This window comes from Bubalus bubalis, chromosome 1 (genome assembly GCF_019923935.1).
Source record: "Bubalus bubalis isolate 160015118507 breed Murrah chromosome 1, NDDB_SH_1, whole genome shotgun sequence".
Taxonomy (NCBI): domain Eukaryota; kingdom Metazoa; phylum Chordata; class Mammalia; order Artiodactyla; family Bovidae; genus Bubalus; species Bubalus bubalis.
In genome coordinates, this window is record NC_059157.1 from 32,853,755 (window position 1) to 32,861,007 (window position 7,253).

Here is a 7,253-nt window from a genome sequence, read left to right on the forward strand (position 1 = left end):
TTTTGGAAAATATAAAGTCAATGAAAAATTTTGAATGTTGGGATTAAGGATGCATCTGTGAAACTTAAAAATTTAGACTGACTTGAGTAATAGCAATAACTTATATCTCTCTAGCATTTTACAGTTTACAGAGCACCTTGGTTCCTCATGACAATACAGCACTTTGTAGTAAGAAAAAGCTAGAATAACATGATATTTTTCAAATCAAGAGTGACTCTATTTTTATGACTCTGCAACTGGTTATTTGAATTCTAAAGTAGAACAGACTGAAGCTCTCAAAGATAAACACCAGACAGAGAAACAATATGACAGACTAAAAACACACGTGCAAACAATATACAACAACTGTATAGGGTTTTAGGTGGCAATAACACTTGATTCTACAGTATTATTATCATCATTTCAAAAGCTTTGTCATTGTTCTTTATAAAAAATATTCTCATCAAAATAACTTTGTGAGTTGTCAACGGATAGCTTTAGGTCAAATTCACAAACCTGAATAGTAATTAACAATTTATGTGCCATATGAATTACTTTTAATGCTCTTTCCAAAAAAAAAAAAAGTCACCACAAGCTTTTGAATACTTGACACCACATCATGTGTTTTATTGTGGAAAATGCTGTCATGAGCAAACCATCAAATATCACAGGTCTCTGGTAGCTAAGGACTGTGACCAACTTGGGTCTACCATGTGGGTTTGGCAAGCACATCCTTAATCAATTTGCTCTGTCTATTCACTATAGTTTGACTGCTTTTTCCTTATATATTTACAGAAACCAATTAAATTTCAGTTTAAAAACTGTTTGTGACACATTTATAGCGATTAAAAGTATCATTTTTAGAAAGGAGTTAAATATTTGATATTTCTTTGGGATGATTTTTATGAAAACATAGCAGAAAATACCATAGGGGTTTTTGTATTGAAAATATGTATTATTTATAGCTTATATACTTAAGAGAGAGTGTGAATGCGTGTGTATGGCAAAGTAGTTAGTTTACAGATCTTAGAGTTCAGATATAATTCTGGAGGATATTAACTCAGAAATAAGATTTTAGGAGGACACAGGTTTAATTTCACAGATATAAAACATGTTTAAATCTATGATAGAGTGTGGCAGTAAGCTGTAGGTTGGGGCAGTAGAAAGCTCCTCCTGGAACTTTTTTTTTATAAAGATAGGTGTTTACCACAATGAGAAACAATTTTGGAAAGGAAAGGAAATTGATTAGACACAATCATGATATACATGAGCAATTTGCCAGGTAAAACCGTGTCTTCTGAGTCAAGCCAGCTGGGAGATTCAGACAATGATTTGTGTATCAAGTCTCTTCCCGCCTGAACCCTACCTTGAACCAATTCCATAAATAATGCAAAAGTGAATGTTTAAATTATCTAGACAACCTCCCACTTTATTTTCAACATAGAGACTTAGTCTTATGTATTATTTATATTACTATAACATATACACTGTTTGGTATAATTCAGTCCTAATAATATACTTGATCAAATGTTTTAATTTGTCACACTCAATGAAGTTATACCAGTATTAAAGTAAATTAAATCAGTGTCTTATACCTATTTCTTCAGGAGGAAGGTGAGTTGTTTTCAGAATGATTTAGCCTAGATAAAAATAGCTTGGAAAACTATCAGTTTAATTGACTCTCCATCCAGCACAGTGAATCAAATCATGAAAATATTTCAAATGCTGTAAAACATACATTATGCTCTTTTGTATTCATCTTATTTTGGAAACTTGTTTGTATTAAGGAACTTTATGTAAGAGTAAACATAAATTTTGTTTCAAACTGATTGTGTTAAGAGAAAGATTTATAATTTACTAAAAGGAGACTATTTGTATTATCACTGGATTGCTTTTATTTATAGCTGTTATTGGTAGACACTATTATTCCAAAATTGGGCTTTTTCTTTTTTGTTTTATTTAAAATCTTGCTGGGAAGCTTTCCATTCAAACATCATAACAGAGATGATATAGATACAGACATAGGTATTAGAAAGAAAAATTTAGCAGATAGATTCTTTAGTATATATGTAATAGTTTTTAACAAAGAATTTTGGTGAGTAAAATTTTAACACATTATAAAATGATTATTAAATGATACCTTACTCTTCTTTAAAACTTGAATCACGTGTTTTATTTTAGGACCAAGTCATTTTGCAAAGTGAGTTCTATGTGTGTTTCTATTTACTCTCAGTAACTATGTGCCTATCCTTGAGTTTGGCACTAGAGAGTTTCGGTAGACAGCAAAGCAGACAGGCTCTCTCCCTCTTGGAGCCATGGACCACAGGGAGCCAGACACAAAGCGGCTTCCTTTAGGGTCTTGATGTACAGCAAATTTTTTTCTGACTTGAGGAATACTCTTCCCTCTGCCACAAAGGCTTTTCCCCTTGAAAATGCATCTCCCTTCCTTGTTGCTTGCATTTCCATCTTAGCATTAAAGCTACTTTCTCTGAAAAGTCTTGCCTGGTTGCTTAAAGCAGACCTTCCCACAAATCCCTTCTTCCCTTTCACTGAACTCTATTTTCTTCAAGACAGTTATTACAGTTCAATTTTTTCATACATGTTTGTGGCATACTTGTCTATTTTCTCTCTTTCCTATTAGATTATAGGGGCTTCCCTGGTGGTTCAGACAGTAAAGAATCTGCCTGCAATGCAGGAGACCCAGGTTCAGTCCCTGGGTCAGGAAGATCTCCTGGAGAAGGGAATGGTTACCCACTCTAGTACTCTTGCCTGGAGAATTCCACAGTCAGAAGACCCTAACATTAGATGATAAGGGCATAGAACTGTAAGGGCATAGACTTTGTCTCTTGGCCCACCCATGTTCACTATCACCTTCAGTTCAGCTCAGTCACTCAGTTCAGTCGCTCAGTCGTGTCCGACTCTTTTGACCCCATGGACTGCAGCACGCTAGGCCTCCCTGTCCATCACCAACTCCCGGAGTTTACTTAAACTCATGTCCATTGAATCTGTGATGCCATCCAATCATCTCATCCACTGTTGTCCCCTTCTCCTCATGCCTTCAATCTTTCCCAGCATCAGGGTCTTTTCCGATGAGTCAGTTCTTCACATCAGGTGGCCAAAGTATTAAAGTTTCAGCTTCAGCATCAGTACTTCCAATGAATATTCAGGACTGATTTCCTTTAGGATGAACTGGTTGGATCTCCTTGCAGTCCAAGGGACTCTAAAGAGTCTTCTCCAACACCACAGTTCAAAATCATCAATTCTTCAGCACACAGATTTCTTTATAGTCCAACTCTCACATCCATACATGACTACTGGAAAAACCATAGCTTTGACTATATGGACCTTTGTTGGAAAAGTAATGTCTCTGTTTTTGAATATGCTGTCTAGGTTGGTCATAACTTTTCTTCCAAGGAGCAAGCATCTTTTAATTTCATGGCTGCAATCACCATCTGCAGTGATTTTGGAGCCCCCAAAATAAAGTCAGCCACTGTTTCCCCATATATTTGCCATGAAGTGATGGGACTTGATGCCATGATCTTAGTTTTCTGAATGTTGAGTTTGAAGCCAACTTTTTGACTCTCCTCTTTCACTTTCGTCAAGAGGCTCTTTAGTTCTCCTTCACTTTCTGCCATAAGAGTGGTGTCATCTGCATCTGAGTAGATGCTCAATAAATATCTATCGAGTTCACAAAGTAATGCCTAAAAGAATATACCTATATGACTGAGATAAATTCTCTCAAAGAGATATAATGCTTTAAGACCATATGGAAGGGGAAACTGCCCTAGGAGATGAGATAGCATGGTCCAAGGAAAGGGGATTGGGAGAAGGAGGGACACAGAAGAAAGAGTACTTGAAATTTCTCATGTGAGAAGAAGTACAGCTTATTCAAGGAACTGAAATAAGAATAATGAATCTGGAAATCAGAAAAGGGGAAAGTTAAGAATGTGAAATGAGTTAGGCAGGGGAGCCAGATAAGGAAAGGCCTCATTGATCATTTAACAGTCTTCTTTATTCAAAGAAAAATGAAAAGGCCTTCAGTGATTTTAAACAGGGGAGAAACATAGCCCTATTTGAATATTTAAAGAAGCATTTCAACTACAGAATGAAAGTTAATAATTGGGGAAAGCATGAGTAGAAGAACATAGAACAACCTGAAAGTTACGTTGCCATTTAGGCAAGGGAAAGGGGTACCTTCAACTATGGCAGAGACACCAGAGTGTGGTGACAAGAAGATTTAACGAGACAGCAAAAGAGACACTGATGTATAGAACAGTCTTATGGACTCTGTGAGAGAGGGAGAGGGTGGGAAGATTTGGGAGAATGGCATTGAAACATGTAAAATATCATGTATGAAACGAGTTGCCAGTCCAGGTTCGATGCACGATACTGGATGCTTGGGGCTGGTGCACTGGGACGACCCAGAGGGATGGAATGGGGAGGGAGGAGGGAGGAGGGTTCAGGGTGGGGAACACATGTATACCTGTGGCGGATTCATTTTGATATTTGGCAAAACTAATACAGTTATGTAAAGTTTAAAAATAAAATTAAAAAAAAGAAAAAAAAAACAATTATAAGAGGACTTGTTCACAGACTGAGTCATGTGAAGTGAGGGAGGAAACCTTTGAAAGGAATGTCTCTCTTTTGCACCCCTGGGTGATGACAATGCCATTCTCTGGAAGTTAATTTTGGAGGAGGATGAGATTTGAGAAGACCAATTCCTGAGAGTTTGGTTGAGATATGGTAAGTTTTGGGTGGGTATTAAGATACCCAAATAGAAACAGCCAGTAGATAGTTGCACACACGAGTCAGAAAGCCGGAGTCAGGATTGGAGAGGAAGTTTGCGCATCATGGACACGAGGTGCTTAGAGAAGCCAAGGACATAGTCACTGAATTGGAGAAGTCCAAGCTGTATTTCTGCATCAACGCTATCTTTGCTTTAACGTTTTTTTGTTATGTTGGGTATGCCATGTGGCTTGGAGGATCTTAGTTCCACAATCAGGGTTCCAACCTATGCCCTGTGCTGTGAAAGTGCAGAGTCCTAACCAGGGAATACCCTCTGTCTTTGTTTCGCATGCCAAAAATATGTATATTTTCAGCTAAAAGTATTTACTGTTAATGCTGCAACTGTAAAGCAGCGACAACAATTTTCATGTGAAAACCAACATACTACTCTATGGCCACAGATAAGAGAAATATTATCCATCAGGTATATATCCAATATGTGTGGTGCCCATCATAGTAGCTGGCCACAGTCCGTCCTTAACACACATCTGTTAAAAAGATAATAAAATGTATTGCCACACTTAAAACTCTATACATACTTGAATTTCATCTTGCTTTATAGCTAATCAATGTTTACTTTTCAATCTGTGACAGATAGGGCAAATCATATTGTAAATCATGGGAGTGAGACAAATTTTAAGAAGTATATTGCTAGGTTCTGAAACAATAGAAAAGGCCATATAAAACATTCATATTTATTACTACCTAGAAGCTACAATCCTTCCAATATAACTCACTTTCCAAACTGTAAACAAATGGTTCACATTATAAAATATGAATAGTTACTTTAAAAAAAGCTCTGTTTTCTGCATAAAGCACGTCTCATATCTTATGTTTTCAAAAGGACATTCTAGCTGCTCTTTGATTTGATAATATATCTGGGAAATTACTGGGATTCAAATTAACCTAGATTCAGGTGGTGACTGTATCAGGACAGATAGACCCAGTCTTGCTTTTTTAGCTGGTAGTTCACTTGAGAGTCTTCAAGGACCATAAGTCATCCTCATCAAATAGCTTTTACTTGAATACCTTTTGTGTCTGCAACACTGAACTAGGTGTTGGAGTGATTTATGGGGCAGTGTTAAAGATACAGAATCTGTTCTTAATTCAGTTTTTGAGTGAAAAAATACGCAATGGTAATTTGGGGAAATTTGATGACTATGCAACCATGTAAAGAGCCCCTATTGTAAATTTCAATATGATTTCTGGTAATCATACATTAACAAAAGCAAGAAATTTGGAAAACACAGAGAACTCTTTTAAATGTGGCCCAAAACACAGATAGAGTATGCAATACTGACCTGCTGATTATAGTGCTATTAATTCAGAATCACTCTGGTCTAAGACATTCATCAATGGCTTCTACTGTCCCCTTTTCCAAATCAGTATTTCCGAGATTATGTTCTGGGGAACACTTAAGATTCATGGGGGAGAAAAGCTACATATTCAAGTAATTTAATAAAATTCTGCCTGCTGAACTAGTTTTTTGGAATTTCATCATGCCTTGTGGTTCAAGAAGGCTTCTGAGAAATCCTATATGAAAGAAACTTGTTTGACTTTGTCTCACTCAGCATTTTCCAAACAACTAAAGAGAACAGATTTTCTTCTTCATAGACCATTTACTAATATTCCATTAAACTCTAGTTTTGAAAACCTGTGTTAGTTACTTTGATAGAGTGATAATTACAGTTGTGAAATCTTAATTTTGTGCTCGATAGAAATTGTGCAGTTACCCCAGTTGAGGTTGTTGGTTTACAAGGATGTAAGTACTTATGTATGTAGCTTTTGGTGCCTATGTTTGTGCATGCACACACATACACATACACAGAAACACAAACACTTGTGTTTTTCCAAATTTGCAATCATCTCTTTGGTCAAAATTTCCTGTGGAAAGGAGTGTTATTCGGGAGAGCTTGAATTAAGAATGAACTTAAGTTACAACAACTATACATGGTGAGAAACAAAAATATGAAGTAACAGAAGCAACAATACATTTATTTTATTATTAGTATTCTTTTGCTAAGTCACTTCAGTTGTGTCCAACTCTTTGCAACCATAACGACTGTAGCCCATCAGGCTCCTCTGTCCATGGGATTTCCCAGACAAGAATACCAAAGTGGGTTGCCACACGCTCCTCCAGGGGAGACTCTTCCCGACCCTGGGAATGAACCCATGTCCCTTAGGTCTCCTGCATTAGAAGTTGGTTTCTTTACCACTAGCATCACCTGGGAAGTCCCGTTGTTATTCTTGGTCTTTCCATTTAAAAGAATAGAAGTAGTAAAGCACTTCTTTGAAACACTATGTTCTGAAAGTCCTTATTTTAAAATGAGAGCTTTGTTAGGTCTTTGTGGGCACTGGCATCATTGCAACTGCTCTGTTCTCCTACCTCTGAGTCCTGTGACATGTGCACTGCAGACATTCAATACATGATTACTACATTGATGAAACTATCAAATTTCCATCATGATTCTCATCAACAACCATTACTA